The sequence below is a fragment of the Dermacentor variabilis genome, unplaced genomic scaffold (genome assembly GCF_050947875.1).
Source record: "Dermacentor variabilis isolate Ectoservices unplaced genomic scaffold, ASM5094787v1 scaffold_14, whole genome shotgun sequence".
NCBI lineage: Eukaryota > Metazoa > Arthropoda > Arachnida > Ixodida > Ixodidae > Dermacentor > Dermacentor variabilis.
The window spans coordinates 20,922,532-20,946,475 of NW_027460302.1; the positions used below are offsets into that span (position 1 = coordinate 20,922,532).

Consider the following 23,944-nt stretch of genomic DNA (forward strand, 5'->3'; position numbering starts at 1 on the left):
TTATGTTCAAAGAGTACATTTTCGAGTGCGTCAATCTTATTTAAAATGCTTCTCGCGTTTACATTCAATAACGTTAGTTCTTTGACTGCGCTTGGCTTCGCGTGATTGGACGCTTTGCTCCTACGTTTCTTTAAGTAAAACTATCTTACCCTTGTCCTCGTCGCAAGCGAAAACTTGGTAATAATGTAAAGCTTGTCTAATGAAAAAGAAACCCTGTCACCGTTTTCTCGGTTTTTCTTGGCGCTATTCCACAGCAGTTTCCTGATTTCTCGAGTTATTTTATAGAAGTCTTCCCCGATAGACAAACCTGTGTTTTTTAGATTGCGCCCCTTTCTTAATACTACAGATTTCTGTCTAGAATCCAGAAGCCTAAAGATTACTGCTCTTGTTTTGTTATGCGCTTGTTTACCGAGACGATGAATTCGCTCTATGGCAATAGGCTGCAAGCCAAGCGTGTCCTGGATAATGGTCTTATTTACAGTTTGTTCTAGCTTTTCACTGTTTTCGCCTTCTGTTTCCGTCAGGCCGTATACTAGTAGGTTTGACCGTCTACTCTGGTTTTCCAAGTCGTCCATTCGTTTTTCCATTTTCCTTGCACTCTCATAAATGTCTTGTATTTGGCTTATGCATGAGGTTATCGTCGACTCCAGGCATGACAGAGCATCTAGTTTTTTTATCTATATTGGCAAGCCGTTCTTCTTTAATTTCCTTGATATTGGCCGCAACTTCATTCAACTGCTTTACGATTTGCGCTAGATCAGGGTCTGGATTGCTCTCAATGTCTCCCGCTAGCAAAAGCAGCAACCATGTCACTACGTTCACAAGCATACGACAAAGCTGCGAGCACGGCAGCAGCAGCAAGAACGGATCACTAGAACGGATACAGTAGTCATGTTGTCTTCTTACCTGCACGATGAAAACGAACAGATTAGTGACCGTCATTCCGCCGGTGTCACCGTGCCCAGTGGACGCGATGCGAGGAGGCAGGCTACTTATAGGCGCGCTGCGAAGCGGCGCTGGCTGCTGGTGACGTAGTTCGTCACATAGTGGGCCTAGTCGCGGATGGGGGCAAACAGTTCCAAGGTGTTGAACACGTTATCTTCGCCCCGTGAAACGTGACGAAGCTTGTGTCGCTTGCTTCCCTGGACGATGCCGCCGGTAGCGTGCGCATGCCATGCAGGAATACGAAAAGACCGATGGAGAGCTGCACGATGAAAACAAACGAATTAGAGACCGTCATTCCGCCGGTGCCACCGTACCCAGTAGCGTGGTGGCAATATTAGCCAAACTCATGTAGTGTTTTTTTTTTTGTGTTCGAACCAACTATACTGAACCATAATTATGAACAAACATTCATATCTGCTGCAAAGAAATGACATGTATTTCAAGACTAGGAAGTCAATACAGCATATATCAAGCATATTTATTTCTGAACCAGGTGTTGTTTACCTTGTAGTAGCAGCCAAAGTCCACACAATGGCCTTGTAGCAGGGAGCAGCTTCTGTTTAGTGCATGGAGTGTGGGGCTTTATACTGGTGCCGTCTTCATTACTGCATGTCTGTAACACAAATTTTGACTGCATCAGAAATGGAATAAGCGCAATTTGCAATATGAAATGCAAAAAGCTGTAACGTATATATTGTAATGGTTTCTAACTACAGAACACATTCAAATGTACACATTCTGTTCTAGGGTGCTTAAGCAGCATGGTAAATAAATATTGCCATTGTCCATAATATTGATGTCTGCCTAATTACAATGCATGTCAAAAGTTTAATTACTACTAAAATCACAAATGAGTACATTTCTGCATTCATTTATACACTAGGACAGATCACACTGCTGGTTCCACAAGCAAATGGATGAAAGTCATGAAGCTATTAGAACTGATGCATTATTTTTCTGCAGGAACGTGATGCACAGCTTCACTACTGCAAAAATAAATGTCCTACGGTAAACAAAACTGAACAGCAAGGACGTTTGGAACCAACAAGTACGAAATATGGGTGAATTATCATGCTTGCAACTGTTTAATACATTAAATTCTGTGCTTTCACTTCATTTTACCAAAGGGTTATTTGGTTTTGTGGACGAAAGAAGTTGACGGCTGACTCGAAAGAAAGTTTTATGTGTATAGTGATGAGGCTACTTAGTTACCTATGGCCATGGCTACAATAAGATGGAAAATGTGACGCGCGTTCCGATATCGCTCTCTTTTTTTCCTGATTGTGTGTGTAAACGACGCTCTCGCAACTTCAGCTTTATTTAGGAAACAGAAACGGAGGATCCTCACTGCCCATATGTAATGCAGGATCTAGTTCGCTAACTTGCCTCCGCCTATAAGTTAATGAAACTAATATTATATAACGATTCAAGCAGCGGTGTTAAACGGCTCGCCGTTATTGCCATTGTCAGCCGCAGCAGAATCGAGCTCCCATTTAGATGCAGACGTGTTCCGAATGGCTCACGACCGAAATGTAGCTTTCGGGCTTACATATCCGCTTGCAAACATGTCACTTCACCCCAAGTTAAATAGCGCGAGACATCGAAGCGCAATAAACAAGTTTTAGCAACAAAGAAGCAACCAGTCTGAGTGTACGAATGAATGAATCCATGCCGCCATGCACTCCAAAATACCGGTAAATATTTTTAATCCAGGCAAGAGGTCAAGTGAAAGACCGATGACACAGAACGGTATTTGTGTTTATAATGACAAAGACACAATAAACGTACTAATAAAGAGTACAATATCTAATTAGAAATGATAATTTTGCCCTATTTTCATGTAATAAGAATGCTTCGATAATTGTAGGAGAAAGTTTATAATATAACGTTGCGCAAATTACAGCGCCTCTAGCGAGAAATATTAAAACTAATGTAAGCATCCCGAAGTGATCCTACTATGCTGGTTTTATTAGCAGCGGCGCGCGGTTGATTTTTTCGCCCTCTGTGTTAAATTGTCGAATTTGAGAGTGTGCTACCCCTGTCTTTACTACGAGTGCGAACGCCTTAAAAAGGCTGAGGGTCGTTACGTCAGCGCCCCCATGAGGGTGCGTCAGATATGGTCAGATACGGTTTCGGTTTCGAAACCACCAATACAACAGCACCCAATCACACAACGACCGCACTTCAAACTATGACCTAAGCGATTATGAAGCCATTGAGTGTGATGAACTTTCAAGTTCGTGACCTACAAAAAGAAAAGAAGTCAAGGAATCCCGGTGGTGTTTCGATCATCAGAGGAAAGACACAATTTTCGGCAGGTGAACCCAAATCATGCTGCATCAGAAATAGTCTCGGCGGTAAAGGAAAAAGTTCAAACGTTCCGAGTAAACAGAGACGGCAGTTTTTCTATGAGTGTTACTTTAGTGACGTCTGCAAAAAAATCTGCTTTGACTGCACGAAGTCGCAGAACTAAGAGTTAGGCCCCACATACCGGCTTCGTGCACTCGAAATGTCGGGAAGATTTGTCACGTGCCACTCTAGTACACTGAAGGGCAACTACTCGAGATTTTGAAAGATTTTGGAGTAATATCTGTCTGTTGACAAGCAAGATGCTACCGTCTGGAGGATGGTACAGTTGAATCGCGCTCTATGCACAGTGTAATCCTTTACATAAGAGATGGTAATTCAATGCCTCAGCGAATCCACTTGGGCTTCACCAGCCACCCGGCAGAAGAACACCTTGGTCCTGCTTTGAGGTGTTATAACTGGCAGAGGTTTCGACACCTGGCAAGAAACTGTCGCGGGGTACCTCGATGTAAAATCTGTTCTGAGAACCATGAGCAAGCTGAACGCAAGTCTGTGAGACAGCCTAAATGTGCAAATTGTTAGGGTAATCATACTGCTTCTTTCTCAGGATGTCCACAGAACAAGGCCGCATCGAAGCTACGCAAACATGAATTAATTGATGGAAAGCAACCAAAACACAAGGATCCCATTCCGAATCTTCCTGCCGTGAGTCCAGCGAATATTCGCTAGTTTACATCGAGTAAACAAAGATAAAAGGAACCATCGTATTCGGCGGCATTAAAGCAGCAGGCTGCGCAAGGGTCTCAGAGACAGCGGAGTCATCGTTTTGCTACGGCCACTGAAGGCCACACACCACAACAATATCAGTGACCTAAGCTCGGACAGTTTCAGCGACCTTCTCAGAACCCCCCTCAGCGATCACCTCAGGCGGCGATTGGAACATCGGCATTCCAGGATAACACCGCTCCACTCAGTCTTGGACAGATGATTCTACCCATGCTGTTTGTGGTAGTCCGAACATTTGTCATTGCTCTACCTCAGGCGAACAAGCTTCCTGATGCACAGGCACTGTTGCCTTCGACCCGCCGTGGTTGCTTAGTGGCTATGGTGTTGGGCTGCTAAGCACGAGGTCGCGAGATCGAATACCGGCCACGGCGGCCACATTTCGATGGGGGCGAAATGCGAAAATACCCGTGTACTTAAATTTAGGTGCACGTTAAAGAACCCCAGGTGGTCGAAATTTACGGAGTCCTCTACTATGCCGTGTCTCATCATCAGAAAATGGTTTTGGCTCGTAAAACCCCATAATTTCTTTTCTATGGAGCCATTAATGAGCCAGCTTTCCAAATCAGTGCTATTGGATGGCAATCCTGAATAGTTACAAAAATGTTGCAATATTTCAGTGGAACGCTAATAGCGTTCAATCCCAATCTACTATTTTTCGCAAGTCAGTTCCGCAGTACAGGTTCTCTGTACTGTGTATACAGGAGGCTGGAGTACGTGATGATTTCTGTCTTGCTAATTACATCATATATATATATATATATATATATATATATATATCTTGTCATTCACCTGTGAAAAGTGGAACAATGCTCTGCGTTCGAAAAGATTTGCCCTCTCACCGCATTCAATCAAGTAGTTCAGATTTTCCTGAATATGCAGCCTGCAAAGTACATCTCGCGAAACTATGTGTAACAGTCCTAAGCATATACCTGCAAGCATCGAGACGTATTACGATTGATAATTTGATAAATATTTTTAGCATCACAGGATCAAACATTATCATATTTGGGGACTATAACGCACACAACGTAACATGGGGAAGTAATCGCTGTGATTCCCGTGAGAATATCACTCAATGTGCCGTGGAAAGATGCCATCTGTCAGTATTGAATGACGGATCTGTGACATTTATGCAGGGAAATCGCTATGCCTGTGCTCTAATGATTTATTACTGGTGCTGCGTGGACAGCAGATGCAGAAACAGGTCGAAGAGATCACTTCCCAGTTCTTACATCACATCCGCGTTTAAAGAGAACTGCAAAATGAAGTTACGTGGATATAACAAACTGGCAGCTCTTTCGTCAACGATTGTTCAGCTGAGTGTGTTGTGAAGCTGACTTAGAAAAACTCGCATCAGCGATGCTGGAAACAATGAAAATGTGTACGAAACATGTGCCCATTCCTGACGAGTACAGATTAGTTGATGAACAATATGAACGTTTGAGAGCTGTAAGAAGAAGATGAGGAAGACCTTATCGCTGGAGTGGAAATATAGAAGCATATAGAAATTCGCAGCTAATCCACATAATCATGCGGAGACGACTGCAGAAATTAGGGGCAAGAAGATGGCGTGAATTTTGCAATACGTTGTCTCCCCTGACACAAGTTCCACAAGTATGGATGACTATTCGTGCATTAAGTGGCCCTGTTGTTCAAACACAATCATTTCGTGCTCTCGCAATAGCCAAGAATACTCCATAATTAGCGATTGCTCATTATTATGCAAAGTTATAACTAGAACAAGCGTATCTATTACTAGTGCTGAGTTTGCGTGTTCGGTTGAAATGGCAAAAAAAGTTCTTGCGTGTTTTCAGTCACAGCATGCACACTTAGACTACGAATTCTCCATGATGGAGCTAAAATGCGCGCTTGCGTCTTGTGAGACAAAAACTGCTGCAGCTCCAGATTTCGTTACATACGATATGTTGCAAAACATGGGACCTAATGGTCGATTGGCACTTATAGACCTACTCGATGACTTGTGGAAAAATGAGCATGTCCCTGACTCTCAGAAAACGGCGCTTGTGATACCTATATTGAAGCCTGGTAAAACATCTATTTATCTTGAATCTTTTCGTCCTGTGAGTCTCAAGAGCTGTTGATGCAAGGCAAAGGAGAAACTTATTTACACTAGGCTGCAATGGTGGTGTGAGCATACAGAAGCACTTCCCGATTACATGACATCATTTCAAAGGCGGCGATGCACCATGGATGCAATTTCGTATGTGGTTACATATGCTGAACACGAACGAGCTAGAGGAAATGGCAAAATAGCGGTTTATGTAGACTATAAATGAGCCTTCGACACACCCAGCCATGCTTATATACTATGTAGCCTGCTAGAACTCGGAGTCTCTGGAATGGCACTACGGTAGATGTCCAGCCTTTTGAACAACCGGTCAATATTTATTCAAACAAGTAAAGGAAAAAGCTCCTCCCAAAATATTAGTCAGAGTCCCACAAGGCAGTGTCTTAAATCCGTTTCTCTTTAATTGTGTGATGGCGGATTTACCGCAGAGATTTCCACCTGCGCTAAACTATTCTAAGTATGCACGTGATGTTTGCATTTGGGCTTCTCGTTCAAGTACCAGCCTTGTTGAATCATCTTTGCAGGAAGGCCTAAGAATTGTGGAAAAATTGTTAAAAGAAGGAGGAATGGAACTGTCTTACATTAAGACGGCTGTGTTGCCTTTCACCAGAGGACATCTAAAGGATTTTCAGCTGTGCCTTGAGCAACGGCCTTTAGACATAGTGAAACAACACAAATTTCTGAGGGTCATACTAGACAGGCAACTTTCTTGGAATTCTCACATTGAAACCCGCGAAAAACAAATAAACTCCTTAATAACTGTTCTTCGCCGCGTAGCAGGCACGACATGGGGAGGGTCGGTTTCATCCTTACTAAATGTGCATGATGCATTTATAAAGCTAAATATAGCATATTCTTCACCTGTTCTGCATGGAATCTCCCGTTCATATTAAGAGAATCTTCAACGAATAATAGCTAAGAGCCTTACCCCCGAATGCAGAGATCTAACTTGGCTCGAACTTGACTCCTAGCAGTCTCAAGACAGCTTCGCGCGCGTCCTAAATCGTGCTTGAGCTTGCGGACTTGTTCGAACGACTTGGCTACATCGAAGTCCGCTCAAGTTTCAAGTCTGCTCCCGGGCTAGCTTCAAACTGACTTCGTTTGTTATTCCAACATGACTACCTCCCGAACGGACGTCGCGCGGAGGGGACACTACAGCGTTGGGTACTCTTCGTTCGCAGCACATGTTGCAGTTTTTTAGAGTTTGTGACTTCGGCTTAGTGCGGTCGAATAGGTTGGCCTTTTCTTGGCCAACCTATTGGTTGGCCAAGAAATGGTCACGTAGCCCGAGCAGAACAAGGACCGTCGCCTTTTTGCTGGAATGCCTATAGGCGAAAAGGAACGCGCGAGCTCCCTCAGAAACCGACCGTATGCCTCGTCTCGGCCACTTGTATCCGGTTGCCGGCCCAAAGGGCTCATGAACGCCTTGCGGCAATCGAGAACAACAGCCGTTCAAAGACCACCATACGAACCAACCAATTCGTTCGCTTCTCTACGGCCAGTTAGACCAACGCGCATCAAGACCTCTGAGTTAAAAATAACCTAAAGCCAAAGTAAATATGACTATAAAATTAATTTGCACTCAAATACGCTGTCGCATAAAAGCGGAGCACCGACTTGAAGAAATGGTGAAACCTGCAACTCAAAGAGCGCGCCAAAACACCGAAACTTGAAGACAACTTAAACGTGCCGGGAACGGGCGCTTTCGCAAGCAACACTGCCCATCGCAGCGGCGGATTTTTTTACTAAGTTTACTCAAGCTATACTTCAGCACTTATGCCCTGGTGGAAATTTGGGAAGATACATACTTTTTTGCATGACAACGTGCCTTACGCTAATAAATTTATTATTAACCTCGAACACAGATGAGCAACCTACTTTTGCATTGAAGCACAGTCTTGACTTGACGAAGCAAGTCAGCTTGAACGTCTATGAAACGCAAAACCGACTTGGGCGTCTTGAAGTCTGCTTCATCATCATCATCATCAGCCTGGTTACGCCCACTGCAGGGCAAAGGCCTCTCCCATACTTCTCCAACAACCCCGGTCATGTAGTAATTGTGGCCATGCCGTCCCTGCAAACTTCTTAATCTCATCCGCCCACCTAACTTTCTGCCGCCCCCTGCTACGCTTCCCTTCCCTTGGGATCCAGTCCGTAACCCTTAATGACCATCTGTTATCTTCTCTCCTCATTACATGTCCTGTCCATGCCCATTTCTTTTTCTTGATTTCAACTAAGATGTCCTTAACTCGCGTTTGTTCCCTCACCCAATCTGCTCTTTTCTTATCCCTTAACGTTACACCTATCATTCTTCTTTCCATAGCTCGTTGCGTCGTCCTCATTTTGAGTAGCACCGTTTTCGTAAGCCTCCAGGTTTCTGCCCCGTACGTGAGTACTGGTAAGACACAGCTATTATATACTTTTCTCTTGAGGGATAATGGCAACCTGCTGTTCATGATCTGAGAATGCCTGCCAAACGCACCGCAGCCCATTCTTATTCTTCTGAGTATTTCCGTGTCATGATCCGGATCCGCCGTCACTACCTGCCCTAAGTAGATGTATTCCCTTACGACTTCCAGTGCCTCGCTGCCTATTGTAAATTGATGTTCTCTTCCGAGACTGTTAAACATTACTTTAGTTTTCTGCAGATTAATTTTTAGACTCACTCTTCTGCTTTGCCTTTTCTGCTTCATGCTTCGGGCCGACTTCGTCACGTCAAGCCGAAGCACGATCCAAGTTAGATCTCTGCATTCGGGGGTTAGTGTATGATTAGGCGTTCCTCGAGCAACCTCAAGTTCCTTAGTAATTGCAGAGGAACGTCATCCTCCATTTCATATTATGTGGATCATTGACACCAGTCGACACTACTTTCGCGTTGCAGTGCCGCACAAAAGGCACCCACTAGCGTGTGCACTAATTGAGAGAGACGGGGCGAACATCAATTTGGTGATTCAGGTGAACAAGGAGCTACTACCACATCGCGAATTTTGATTCTGAGACAGTTCTTGCCCTCCATGGTGACTGGTAGCTCCAAAAATTGAAGTTTAGGTTGAGGAAATTATTCGCACACGAGATATCATCTTGCTAGCAGCAAAACTGGAGTTATACCAAATATACTTTCGATACCCTGGCTATATTCAAGCGTATACAGATGGTTCGTGCCAAACAAATTCTTCTACAGCTGCCTTTGTCATTCCAGAACGGAACCAAGTACACACATGTTAACTATCTGACACGACTTCATCATTAATAGCGCAGCTTTCTGGAGCATTGTCGTTGCTACGCTACATAAATTCAATGCAAAAAGGGCAACAATGGGTCATCCTTTGTGAGTCATCAAGCAGCTTTTTCTTCACTTCTTAGTGACATCAGCAATTCACAAAACATGACGTTAGTGAACGAGATACTTGTGGAACTCACAAAAGCAAGTCAAGAAACTCGCACAATAACGTTCCAACGGATACCTGGCCTCTGCAATATCCCTGGAAATGTTGCAGCAGATACGGCAGCTGGACAAACGCATGTTAATAACGCCACACATGGTCTCCCTCTAACAAAAGGCGAATTGCGCTGCATAGTAAGACAGATATCAGCCCCTGGTTGCAAAGTGACATGGTTTAACCAGAACACGAAATCTTCCGATTTATTTCACATTGACCCATTACTTCATTTAAAATCTCGTTCACATTAAGTACACCCAGAGCCTTCAAACACTGATTCACTGTCTGGGTCTCGGTACCGCGTACACAACACACTTTCTACATAAAATTCCAAGAGCTGATAGTGCGGAATGCACTAGTGGCCACGCTAATGAAGATGTACAGCATCTTCTGCAAGAATTTTCGTGACATGACACACGCAGACAATGCTCAGCACTTGATTTAGTGGCCTTAGATCGCAGGCCCTTCAGCCTCGGGAAGATCTTACGTCCTTGGCCAAGACTCATTGCAAAGACGAGCATTGCTGGCCCATTTCCAGAAGCGAGAAATATTCTCGGAAAGTATTGAATAGAGTGTTTAAACGTGACAGTGCACTCTATGTTCTTATTTTACCCGACTTTGGCCAATCCAATGCCTGCTTTTTTGTAACTTCATAACTCTTTATTCCGTTATTTATCTGCATTTATTTTAGCCCCGCTAAGTGACCGGACTTCGTGTTTACTTTATTGCACATATGTGACTGGACTCTCTGTTTCTCTGTGTTATAACTGCAGCGTTGTTCTTACCATTTCTCAGTTGAAGTCTACAGCTACACGTGCCAATCTGGTTGTCTATCTTATGTTTTCTTACTTCGTTACCCTTCCCCTCCTTCCTTAACCTGTATTTATATTCCGACGTGCACTGCAAATAAACGCTAATTCTTCCAGCTTGTCATTGTGTATCTGCCTCGCCGGCGGCAAGTGCAGTGTCCGACCTACAATGTAACAGGGGCGATGAGGAACGGAAAGCAAAACCCCTGGCAAAACCTTAAAGCACAGGACGGCAGCTAAGCTACGGGGCTACGACTCGACGATGGCACACCAGCAACTGCCCGACTTCGACGACGAAAGAGACAACTGGAAGGCCTGTGTTATCAAGGCAGAGGCATACTTTGAGGCAACGGGCGTGACGAAGTCGGCAAAGAAACGGGCGCATTTGGCGGCAGCTTTAAGCACGCGCACCGTTCAAATATTAGCAGGACGAGTAGCGCCGAAGAAGCCGAATTCTTTGGAGTGCGAAGACGTCGTGAAAGTCTTGGCCGAGTATTTTGATCCCAAGCGCCATGAGATTACTGAAAGCTTCCGCTTCTTCAACCGCTGCCAGCTTGGCGGTGAGTCTGTTCAAGAATTCATTACTGAAATCCTTCGAATTGCGGACAACTGCAGTTTTCGTACCATGCTCGACCTAATGCTACGAGATAGAATTGTGTGCGGCATAAGATCGAGTGCACTGCAGAAACAACTCCTGACAATGAAAGATCTGTCCGTAGAGGACGCTGCAACGATGGCACTGTCGGCTGAAGCTGCAGATAAGGACGCCAATAAAATGGCCGCAGACACGTCGGCGGTGCTTAAAATTAAGGTGCAGTCAGCCTCAACGAAAGAGGTACTGGCCGAATGTGGGCATTGTGGCAGCATAAAGCATAACGTTAATGCCTGCCGTTGGAGTAATGCTCGTTGTTATCACTGCAGTCGACGTGGTCACCTAGCATTAAAATGCCGGAACGAAGAAAGCGCAAGATCTCGAACTCGAGAAGAAGCCTGGGGATTTCGTGGCAGAGTACTGGCTGTTAAGGAAGGGGAGACAGATGAAGACATAGATGATAGCATGCACATTTGGATGCTAAAATTTACGCAGAAGGTAAATGTGAAGCCCCCAATGCGATGCACCTTCACATGGGGAGGTGTGGACGGATTCCCCGGTCTGCGTCGTGTCCCGACACCTATTTGAGCAGCACAAAAACACTTGGCCTTCGCTACGGCCTTCACGCACGAAGTTATCATGCTACCTCGGAAAATTGCAAGTTTTTGGAGAGCTCCTCTTGCCAATGTCGTACGACAGTACAACTGTAGAACATTGGTAGTTTTCCCGGTCCAAGCTTATGTGGTCGAGACCTAATTTCCCTCCTGAGCGACACAGGCTCCCCCGTCCTCAGCCTCTCAGCCAAGCCGCTGACCGCACAGCCGTCTACCACCACGCAGGTCACTGATGACGTGTTTGCCGAGTTTCCAGATGTTTTAAGCTCAGATCTGGGCATCATCAAAGGACCCGCGGCACACCTACAGCTGAAGGAGGGAGCCACGCCCAAGTTCTGTAAGGCCCGATCTATTCCCTTCGCTCTACGCGACAAGGTATCTGAAGAGCTTGATAGGCTCGTGGCATTAGGCGTCTTGTCACCAGTGCCGCATTCCGAGTGGGCTACGCCCATTGTACCCGTCCTTAAGAAGGACGGCACCGTTAGGATTTGTGGCGACTTTGAAGTCACTTTAAATTCGGCATGTGAGCTGGAGCAGTACACGCTGCCAGTAATCAATGACATGTTCGCGTCCTTAAGCGGTGGAAAACATTTCAGCACACTAGATTTATGTGACGCATATAACCAAGTCCCTCTCGATGAGGAATCGGGCCAGTTATGCGTGATTAACACGCATAAAGGTCTTTTCTGCTACAACCGATTACCTTTCGGCATTGCCTCTGCGCCAGCCATTTTTCAACGCTGAATGGAAACAGTTTTACAAGGCTTATCAGGCGCGCAAGCTTATCTGGACGATGTCTTGGTGTCCGAAAGAGCAAGAAGTGATGACGTGCTAAAAGCCGTTCTACAGCGTTTCCGCGAGAATTGTGTTAAACTGCGCCTCGACAAATGCAAATTTCGGCAAGTGTCCGTTACATATCTCGGCCATCGAATCGATCAGCAAGGGTTGAACCCAATAGAAAAGAATCTAGAAGCTATCACAGAAGCCCCTAGCCCGAAAAATGTAGCAGAGCTTCGTTCTTTTCTTGGCATGATCACTTTCTACGCAAAATTTTTGCCCAACATATCGTCTCTGCTCGCTCCACTGTATCGGCTGCTGGAAAAGTACAGACATTGGCTTTGGGAACAAGAGCAACAAACGGCGTTCGATAAAGCAAAACAGTGTTTTCAGCAAGTAGGGGTGTTGGTTCACTCCGGCCCTTCACAACCGCTGAAACTAGAGTGCGACGCATCGCAAAGAGGTAACGGCGCAGTGCTTTTTCCCACGAAAGGGAATGTCAACAAGCTAATGGGATTTCATTCGAGGACATTGTCAAAAACAGAAAAAAATTACTCGCAACTTGAACGTGAAGCACTGGCCCTCGTATATGGTATAATGCCGTTTCGTTATTACCGTCTATAGCCGAGAATTCATCCTGGTCACAGATGACCAGCCGCTCCTGGGCCTGCTGTGACCAGATCGGCCCACTCCGCCTCTGGTTGCTGCTCGCATACAGCGCTGGGCGCTGTATTTGGGAGGATTTCGCTACAAGTTACAGTATTCGCCAGGCAAGCCGCTCCTGAACTCGGACGCACTTAGTAGGTTGCCACAAGAAACTTTGGAGCCAACTACGGAAGGGGAGCCACCTGACTACGTTCTGGCACTGGCATGTGTCCAGGAGGAGGCGGTCTCGGTAGAAGAACTGCAAGCGCTGAGGGCAGGTGACGCAGTACTTTCAAAGGTCGTGCAGTACACAAGAGACGGGTAGCCTCCAAGCTCTCAAGCATTAGAACGAAGCTTGCTCCCTTTTTACGACCGCAAACTAGAACTGTCATTGGCCCACCGCTTGCTGTATTGGGGCCGTAGCGTTGTCATTCCAGTTAACGCGCAAGATAGAATGTTGCACATGTTGCACGAGACACCACAAGGATCATCGGCGATAAAATCAGTAGCTCGGTCAGCTTTTTGGTGGCCAGGAATGGACCACGACATAGAAAAACTGTCAGCGGGGTGCACAAGCTGCATCCAAAATCGACCAATGCCGGCATTTGCTCCGCCAGTTAACTGGCCGACCAGCCAGGAGAACTGGTCGAGAGTGCATCTAGATTTCGCGGGGCCAATCAAAAGAAACATGATCCTAGTTCTCGTAGATGCTCACAGCAAATGGATTGAGGCCGTACCAATGAAACAGGCGACCACATCTTCGACTATTACTTGCCTGCGCAGCTTCTTTAGCAGGTTCGGCATTCTTCGCACCGTTGTTTCAGATAATGGGACGCAGTTCACTAGCCAAGAATTTACTGATTTTGCGAACGACAATAACATAACCCGCCTGCGTTTCATCCACATTCGAACGGCCTAGCAGAGAGAGCTGTCCGAACTGTTAAAGATGGGCCGAAGAAGGTGAACCAGGGCAGAATAGAAGATTGCCTCTGCACACTACTTTTCAACTACCGGAGAACACGCCTTGCATCGGACAAATCTCCTTCGGAACTTCTTCTTGGCTACCAAATCCGGTCCCGCCTCGACACATGTTTTCCTCCTTTGGTTGCAGGAAGATCGGGAACATCGGATGGCTGGACTCTTGCACCAGACACAAATGTTTACGTCCGTAACATTGGTAAATGTGATAAGTGGAAGACGGGCACGGTAAAGTCAGCAGATGGTGCTAGGATGGTGACAGTGGAAACGCCTCAGGGCCTCGTTCGGCGACACGTTTATCAAGTTCACACAAGGAAAGACCCAACGGCTACCCAAGGCCACAGGGAAAGTGAAAGTTCGTCCATCTCGAGAACTCCGGAAGAAACTCCCGGAGCAAAGGCAAAAGCTGAAACTCGTGAAACGTCACCACCACAGCGTCAGTCATCACCCCAGCCCCTGGACGCACTAGAGAGAAACGGTGAACCTATAGTGGCCACGGAACTCCGACGCTCAACACGAGAGCGCAGACCTGTGCAGCGTCTTCAGTATTATTGATGGAGAAATGTTATAACTACAGTGTTCTTCTTATCATTTCTCAGTTGAAGTCTACAGCTACACGTGCCAATCTGGTTGCCTATCTTATGTTTTCTTACTTCGTTTCCCTTCCCCTCCTTCCTTAACCTGTCTTTATATTCCAACGTGCACTGCAAATAAACGCCCATTCTTCCAGCTTGTCAGCGTGTCTGCCTCGCCTGCGTCAAGCGCAGTGTCCGACCTACGATGTAACACTGTGTTACTGAGTTTGCTTTCAGTTTTAGTGTGGCCTACTTACGTGACTGGACTTCGCGTTTTTTATGATTTGGAGTTGTCTTTCAGTTATAGTGTGACATTAGCCTGCTTATGTTACCGGAATTTGCGTTGTTATGATTTCACTATTCTTGTTAAGATTTATTTGTTATTTTTAAATTCCTATGTGAAAAGGAGTAGCCAGCGGCAATTAAAGGTGACGAAATCTTCTAGATACCATACAATAAAAGGTTCGGTGTTCCAACCGCGCTTATCCGTTCACCGTTCTTCCGTGGTCGTTCTCGCAATTACACGAAGCACGACGTCAATACTGCGAAATCATTACATATCATTCAGATAAATCCTAGGAAAGATTCTGCACGGATTTTCTTTCTTTTTTGTGTGTGTGCGTGTGTACAGACGACTCGATTGCCAATCCGGCTAGCTAGAAGGGGTACATTTAATTATTTTCTTGAATGCACCGGCAGGGAACGTGAGTCGCTTCCGGTCTGTTTATATCGCTTTTATTTTTTGCCACGAACCTGTTTCCGCCGCACCTATGCACTGTCATGAAAACCGTCGCTTTAATTTGGCTTTGGTGTGCACCAAGTTTCTGCCGTGAAACAGCTGCGCGCGTACTCTTTCGATGCAGTGTGAGCTGAGCCGGGATTTTGAAACATTCTGTGCCGATTATTATTGGCTTTCCGCATTTCGCGCGTGGTTAGAGCGACGCTTCGGCCGATATCAAGGGGCTTTTGTCATCAATGTAACCTTGCGAGGCGGATTATAGGTGCGAGTGCAAGGAACAGCTGCGCAGCCGAGAAAGCAGCTGGTTCTCCTTCTGTACAAGTAGCTAGATTGAACGCTGTATATTCGGGTGTGCGACTGGCAATGCAGTTGCTTTCAATCAGCTTATTTGAGGGTGCTGCTTTATGATGCGGGAAGGAGCGCAGTCACGTGGTATTTTTTATATTTCACGGGAAGTCACTACCTGTCGGAAAAAATCATACGCAATTCTGAAAACGCTCCGAACTGCGCAGTTACACGTCATTATGGAATGCTTACAAATGGCGCCTTGACACTTTGCTAATTACGACAGCACGTATTGAGTTAGATAATGCATGATAATTACCGAATTAAATCGCATTAACGAAAAAATTACTGGCGATTACTCCACTGTCCTGGGAACAATATGCACTAGGTTTTCTTCGAGTAACGCGATTGCTGTTTTCTTAAGTCTTGGGGCAGTCTTAAGTTGGGGCACCCTGTATAATACACTCAGCAACTGAAATGAGGCCAAACAGCATTCATTCAAAATAAGAATCAACAGCAGCCATGCGGAGCAGCGCCTATAGACGGACTCAAAGAAAAGAGTCGGAGAAAGAGAGAGATGCTGCCGTTTCTCCAGAAGGGCGAAGCAGTATTAGTGATAGCGAACTGCACTAACAATTTCACGATGGAAGATTACGCTACCGAGAGATGCCAGATTCCTTGCGGTGCGATGGGACTCGTGCTGTGACGATTTCATTACGCGCTTCTCGAAAGCTTCGCTTCACTTGGATTGCGACATGCTCGTCGGACGTGCGTAATTCTTCTGCAGATTACCTTCTCGTGATCGAGGTCTCAAGTGAACAATGTACCTAGAATTGAGTTGTTCTATATAACACGTTTTCATTCTTGTGCCACGCATTTTGAAAATACCTTTTTTGCTTCCATTTACAGTAAACTCGCTGTATAATGGATCTGTGGCAGCGATACTAGTTATCTCTGCTTGTCGGCTGCAAAGGAACTCAATTATCGACAGCGTCAACTGCTGAGGAAATGAAAACAAAAAAGAAGGTACGAACACATCCCGTACCGCTCCGCGTTTGTTTCGAGGTCATGCAACGGAGGGAAAGCCTTGCACGCGCCGCCGTCGGCTCACTCTCCTTCTCCGTGGCCTCTCGTACTCCAGAGCGAGACTGCCCAAAGAGGGAGGCTGTGGCGGGCCATCTGTTCGCGTCGCGGGAAGAAAATGGTGGAGGCTTTGCTGCCCTCCCCTGTCGGTGCGGCAGACCGCTTTCTCCTCCACACGTTCCCCCTTTGCGAGACTCTCTCATTTCTTTTTTTTTTTTCGTTTTGTCTCCTCCATACTTCTTTCGAACTTCTTCCCTCAGTTCCTGGTCGCGCGCCTCAAAAACCTTTTGTGCAGTATCTCGGCGGGGCATCCTTTGTTAGCCCTCTTTCCCGTACGCGCGTTCTTATTTTTTGTTTTTTTTTTTTGCCGCCCCCCCCCTCCTGCCTTTTCTTTGCGTGATTCTGCACCTTTTGCTTTCTGTCCCTTTTGCCGCAACACTCTTTCTTTTTCGCTCCGCAACTTCCAGCACTCCGCGAAATTTTCGGCTTTGCGTTCGCTTTTTTTTTTTTTTTAATTACCGGGCCGCGTGCGTTGTTGTGAGTTTTGCGCTTAATACTTACAATCGGGACTTCAACTAGTGTGTTCGTACGCTCCCTGTCTCTCTCGGCTCATCTCTCCCGCTGTGTATTTGCTTTGCCGGCACCAAGGTCCCGCCTGTATGCCTTCAGCAGCCGCTTCGCCGAGAAAGTGGACTTGAATGGGCGCGTGGTGTCTCGCCGTTTCGACATTTGGCTTCGGGGTCGAGGTGTCTGCCTCCGCGTGCAAACGTGCAGCTATGTACGGTTACCTTCTTATTTTTTTTACTGTCGCCAGGATTCTCCCAGGCCAGCCCTGGCACCTAGTCGACTCGGTCTCGTGCTTTCGCTAAGTAGGCTTTTCTTTTGTGTAATTACTTACAATTTACCACACCACTCTAATTACAATATGTCTGGATTTGTTACCGGCCGGAACATCTGGTTGTTCTTTTTACATCCACTGCACTAGCACTGTTAGCGGCGTGCTAACAAGGTTACTAAGGCGCTACTTCCTGGTGCCATAAATTTGTTCTAAATCTTCTAATGCCACTTTCACAAGGCTTTCTACGAAATTTTTATTACACTGAATATATTAACAGCGCGACAACAATTGGCATGCTTGTGGCACAGCACGTCCAAGATCCTGCCTTGCATGCTAGAATTCCGCTTGCCAGTATTCGACTTGAGGATTATATCATTCGGCGCTTTTATTTATAGATTCCTTTTATAGGTGAGCAATAGTCCTACAACTTTCTTTCTTTGATTAGCGCGCACAGGACGGGAAAGTGAAATTAAGGCACACACGAACAGTACGAGCGCTATTTGCTGTTCAAATCATGCACCAACAAGCCCAAAAATCTACGCTGCCAAATTACATTGCTTTCTTTGCCGTCCACTGAATCATTAAAAACATCGGTGAGTAAAGTCAATAGCATTAACTGCCACGAATTTGTTATGCATCATATATTGTCCCTTTCACAACATATTCTACGAGCTCTGTATTACATTGGATCTCAATGACACGGCAAACAATGAATATGCAGATAAAGTAACCGTAAAACTAGAGAACAAGAAATGGAAAATCTATGAAACAAAACTTAAGGAATCTGATAAAATAAATTAACTCTTATGAGTGTGTGGCACACATGTCGGCGCTGAACGCATCAATAATTTTCACTCCACGAAGCGTCGTCCTGTGCAAAGAAACCAGCCTAGACCGGCCAGGCAGCCAGAGCCCGGTAGTACGGCGAGGGATATTTGCACTTTAACTGACACACGGCATCTTGCTGCCTTTTCTTTTAGAATATCTTATTAGGGTTTTATTCTTTTATTTACCCAATTGACGTATGTTGTAATTTCCCCATCGAAATTTCTTTGCCAATTTCAAGCGGCGCCTTTCTTTTCGTGTAACTTCACTGTGAACCGTGCTTACGTTACGATCATTACTTTGCCTCCACGAACTTCATAACAGCGGTTACGTAATACTAAACACACCCTACGCTGCCGATCATTCGAACTTTCATTCCATGTCTTTGGTTTTATCCTATTTTCATCCTTCAGAACACGTTTCCGCTTGCGCTGCTTCTCTTTCTTCGCAGGACCATTCATACAATGCACGATCAAAGAGGGCACATTAAGTGAATCGAGATCTGTATTTCCCATATGAATAACAGTCGCTGACCATTGGTCTTCATGCGTGGGTCCACCACCCGTGAGTGCTACATGGCAGCAAGCCATGGGCTGGGATGGAACTTAGGTCGCATTAAATTTGTGACCTCTTGTGCCTATTTTTTTTTTCTCGGTGCAGAAAATTAGGTTCACTGCAGGCCTAATTTTCTTATCGCGGAAGCAGTGCCTTCGTGTTTCGGACTGGGACAGCGCCAGGCCTCGAGATCGGCCCCTCTAGATCGGCCAACGGTTAACGCAGTGCAGCTCTATAGACCGTGATTGTTCGTAGAAAGAGAATAAATAGTGTTACGTCAACAAGGTTTCCTTTTTTTTTTCACGCACGAATCACATCATTTATTTTCATCTTAGAATTCGTTGAGTGCTGATATGTGGAGCTATCTGTAGCTCTGTGGGCGTGATTCGTAGGATGAGTGCGCTGGATGGCAAACTGCGACATTTGCTGCCTCGAACAGGGCGCAGCTCACAAAATCTTGTTTCAGATAAAGCAGTTTTCAGATATCGAAATACGCAAGTGAAGAAAATTAGCCATTTTCTGTGAGCATAATGAGCCTGAGGCTAATTATGCTCAAATCAGCACGTCTATGCTGGCTGTCCTCGATTAGTAATATAGCCCAACCTGCATTATGCGCTAGAAAAGTTCTGCTGTGTGGTCGGCCTGCGGCGCTGCCATCGACGCGCTGCCGGGTCATCTTCCGAGCGTCGCGCTACCTCGGCACAACACGGCCTCAAGAGAGAAAGGAGGACACGTATTGTCCGTGTACTGGTACACTACTACAACGGCATTGCAGTGCACGAACGCAGAAGGAACCACGGAACACTGGAGCAGTACCGGGGTGCCTCCTGCATGATGGCCTCTGCGTTGGTTTATTAGGTTTTGGATTTTTTCCGAGAACACGAGCTTTTTGCCCGCGTTCGTTTCGTCCCACACTGGTAACACGAATGAAAGTTGTTGAGGCAGCGACAGATAGCTCTTTTTACAAACTACTATACCACATATACTTATATACAGGGTGTCTCAACTATCATGCACTGAGATTTAAAAAAAAGAAAGATGCAAATGCCAGGTGGCTGGACAGAACCAACGCAATCTGTTTTCCCGAGGCGCTGTACTAATACAAGCAATTTTACGTGTATTCGCGGGCTTCTTTCACGTTCGGACAAACGCTTTTTTGTAGCACGTATTGAGCAACAGAAAGCTGAATCGGGGCTCAACAATTTTCTCATTGACACTTTTAATCTAATTCTAATATTTGAGAAGTCGTATAATCGAGACTAATTATGAACTTCGGCGCAATGCACAAAGATAATCTGAGTATCTCCTAGCGAATGCAAACAGCACTACCTTGATTCTGTCCAGCTATGTGGCATTCGCATATTTTTAAAATCTGGCTAAAGTTAGCTTGGGCCCCCTGTATACTGTACTGTATGCATTACGGAGAAAGCCACACTATGCTTAGGGATATGTCTAACTTCATAATTATTTCAGAACAACTAATTCTGCTCGGAAGCTTTAAATTCATAGAAAATGTGGCAATGAGACAGTCGCGAAGCGCTGAGGCCAATTCGGAACACCTTTACCTTAGTGCTCAATATGTTTAAGGCATATTTTAGATAATACGGAAGTATAAAAATATAGTAAAGGGATGGCATGCTCGCCCACCCAGATGGCACTGCTCACAAATGTGCCGTTAATAAACCAAGAGTGCTTTCAACCAAATTTGACTGCGGCTGATGAGGTTGCAGAGCGGGAGACATTTCAAGTTGTTCAGCCTGCTTACCGCAGAAGAGGATAGAAAACTGATGAATCTGGTATTGATTCATGTTTAATAATAAGCAGCGCACTGAAAACTAAGACGAATGAAGCCGTAGACAGAGCACAACCGCCAGCTATTAACTTAAAAATTTATTGAGGTAACAAGTTATTACAATTTCTAATTGTCCCACCCTTCCAGTTCACAATCAGCGCTTGTGTTTATACTTTCCTTCGTTTTCAGGGAGCGGCAGTTAATAGCATTTCTCATCGTTGTTATCATCTTAGTTTATTTCGACGAATTAATCCTGAATTTCACGGATTTCAAAACTTGTGACACTTGCTGCGCAAGATTATCAGCAAAACGTTTTTATATTAGTGTGATTCAGTACACTTTTAGGCAAAGTTACATCCCTTTGGCGAGTATCTCTGGCACGCAACAATAATGGCCATCTGCCTTGCCGCGCCCGCTACTTTCCTGTCGGGAATACTATGTCATGCTGAGAACGCGCATGCCGTTCGTTACTGGGAAGTACCGGGCTCGCCGCGTTAAAGAAAGGAAATGCGAACAAGACAGATGACGATTATCTTTGCGTGGAAAAAGGGTGCAATTTTGCTTAAGAGTGTAGTGATACCATGGCTAAGCTACATTGGCACACCGTACGGGCGTGCGTGTATGTTCCGATATCTGCTCATGGGCAAATCAAAGGTGCACGAGAAGCTTGCTGCGGTTTCATCGTGGACAGAGATTATTGCTTTCTAAACTTTCATTAGTTCATTGTTTCTTTGTTTGTCTGGCTCCGCTACCTGTGCCTTTCACGAGAAACTACCGCATCCCGGGCAGAAGATTTGAGCGTACGCGGCGAAGAACGTTTGTTTATAGCCACACGACACGGAAACAGCGTGACCGCACACTTTGAAACACATTTTAATCAGGCTAGTAGCACCTGCTATATCCTTGAAACATGTTGAGATATTGCTGGGTTGTCTGTCCCATATATTCGGTTTATATATTGTTGCCGTTTTATACGTTTCAGAAGCACGCTTGCTTCCACTACCAAAAAAAGAAAAAAATTAAATTATGGGGTTTTACGTGCCAAAACCACTTTCTGATTAGAGGCACGCCGTAGTGGAGGACTCCGTAAATTTCGACCACCTGAGGCTCTTTAACGTGCACGTAAATCTAAGCACACAGGTGTTTTCGCATTTCGCCCCAATCGAAATGCGGCCGCCGTGGCCGGGATTCGATCCCGCGACCTCGTGCTCAGCAGCCTTGCTTCCACAATCAGTGCGCTGCTCTTGGCCGTTAACTAAGAAAGCAGGAACTGCTGCGCTCTCCAATATAATAAATTTGCCAGATAAGGTTCTAACTAATTTTCTCGACAAGCTTAGCTAGCCAAAGACCCCCTCGGAACCTAATGGGTAGTTAGCGCATTTGAATATGCTGTTCTGTAGAGTACGCAACAAACGTCACAGGTGCATAGTTTATGGGGTCGAAGACGCTGCGAAACAAATCGCCCTTCGCACCTTTCATCACGTTCGCGTTTAAGCGGCCAACAATGCGAGGAAATCGCCGCGCACTGAGCGCGGGCCGCAACTGGTGCGGTTTCTTCCGCCAGTGCTGCTACTGGCGGTATTCCCTTCTTGGATGACGGCAGGAAAAGTACCGGCAACGATCGGCAGCCAATTTACAAGCCTCCACGCGTCCCCCACCCCCCATTCACCCCTCGCGTCCCCCTCGCCGATGCGCTGCGCGTGAATGTCGGTCGCGCGCGCACACAAGAAAGGCCCAATAGACGTCGAACCGCCCCCCTTGCACCCGCGCGCACCACTCTTCAATGGCTTTTGCGTCGCCATCTGGACTCTCCGGTGGCACGCGAATGCTTTCCCCCAGTCTGTTCTTTGCTGAACTCGACAACAGTGTCGGCCCCTCCTCCACGAGGAGACGGCCGCTCTGGGGACAAGGCCTCCTGCGGTCGTTGAACCCCACGGCGCCACGCAAACACCAACAGCAGCCGTGTTGGCTTTTCCTCCACACATCGGCCAAGTCGCCGTCATCGTCGTCTGCTCCCCAGTGTGCACTGCAAAGACTGCGAGTCCGCACGCGTGTCGTCGTCGTCGTCTGCTCGCGAGCCCTTCCCTCTACGCACAACGCACGATGAAGCCCGTCTGCCAGCGTAGTCCAGCTGGACCCCTCTTCTCGGCCATCCAGTTTGATGTGCTACATTTATTTCTCCCTGAATTCTTTATCTGACTTACTGCGAGTTTTGGCTTCTCGCTGACGCCTACGATATGAAGACATTTGCTTTCATGCGAGGAAACGTCTGGTTAAGGCTAAAAAAAGTAATTTGAAGGCGTGTCCTCACTCGCTGAGAAAGCACCAAATAAGGCACCTCAGTTGCTAGCAATTTTCATCAGCCCATTGACGTCGACTGCTATACAATCTATCACACTAAGACGTAGGAAATGAGCCAGACTGTTGTAGCTGGAATTTTTTTTTTTTTTTTTGCAGTCCCTTTTCAATATAAACCTTTCAAGATGTTATTAACAATTTTACCTTTCGTGTCGTGTAAAATTAACCTCCCCACCCCTATATCCCAAAAGATGTAGAATGTACACAAAAATTTCACAGGATGTCAACAATTTGCACTCCATCACCATGGCACTGATGTACAAATCAATTGTTATTGCCCACTACGATACCTTTATTTAAATATGCACAAAAAAGCAACTCTTCGTCAAACAGTCGGTAAAAATGAACCCGGGAATTGAGCCGTTGTTATTGTGAGTCTAATCCACGGCGATGATTGTCGCAGGAACAAATTTTCACTCCACGATTTTATTTCTCCCTCTATTTGCGTCATTCCACGGACCCATGGCCGAAATATATGAAAAACACTGGCAGCATGACGTGCTCGCTAAATGCCAGCCATGTCGGTAAACAAATTAAAAAATGCTATAGACGAAGTACGCAGCATAAGCATTTAAAGCAACATTGCGATGCGGAAAATGCTCTTTGGTGCAAAGCAATTGCCACACAACTCGTATAAGAAGAACGATAAAACACTTAGAAAAGTACACTGTATGATTCGCTTCAGGGGAGGAAGAAATTCACAGGTGATTGCAATACTCCTAATGCAAATTTTAAACGCAACTGTTCAGGTGTTGTGAATTCGCGATATTCTGTGGGAAAGATTTTGATTCTGTGCGAGAAATCGGCGCTGAGCTTCTGGCCGGGCAGCTCGTTTATCAAAAGCGGCAGGCGAATCATTTGTACCGTTTGCATCGCTCACAGTTCAGAAAGAAAGCGTGAATATCGGAAGAC

The 23,944-nt window shown here is 45.8% G+C and overlaps 1 pseudogene; it reads left to right on the forward strand.

Moving 5' to 3' along the window:
* Positions 1 to 10,580: 10,580 nt before the first annotated feature.
* Positions 10,581 to 14,537, forward strand: LOC142567677 (uncharacterized; annotated as a pseudogene).
* The last annotated feature ends 9,407 nt before the right edge of the window (positions 14,538 to 23,944 follow it).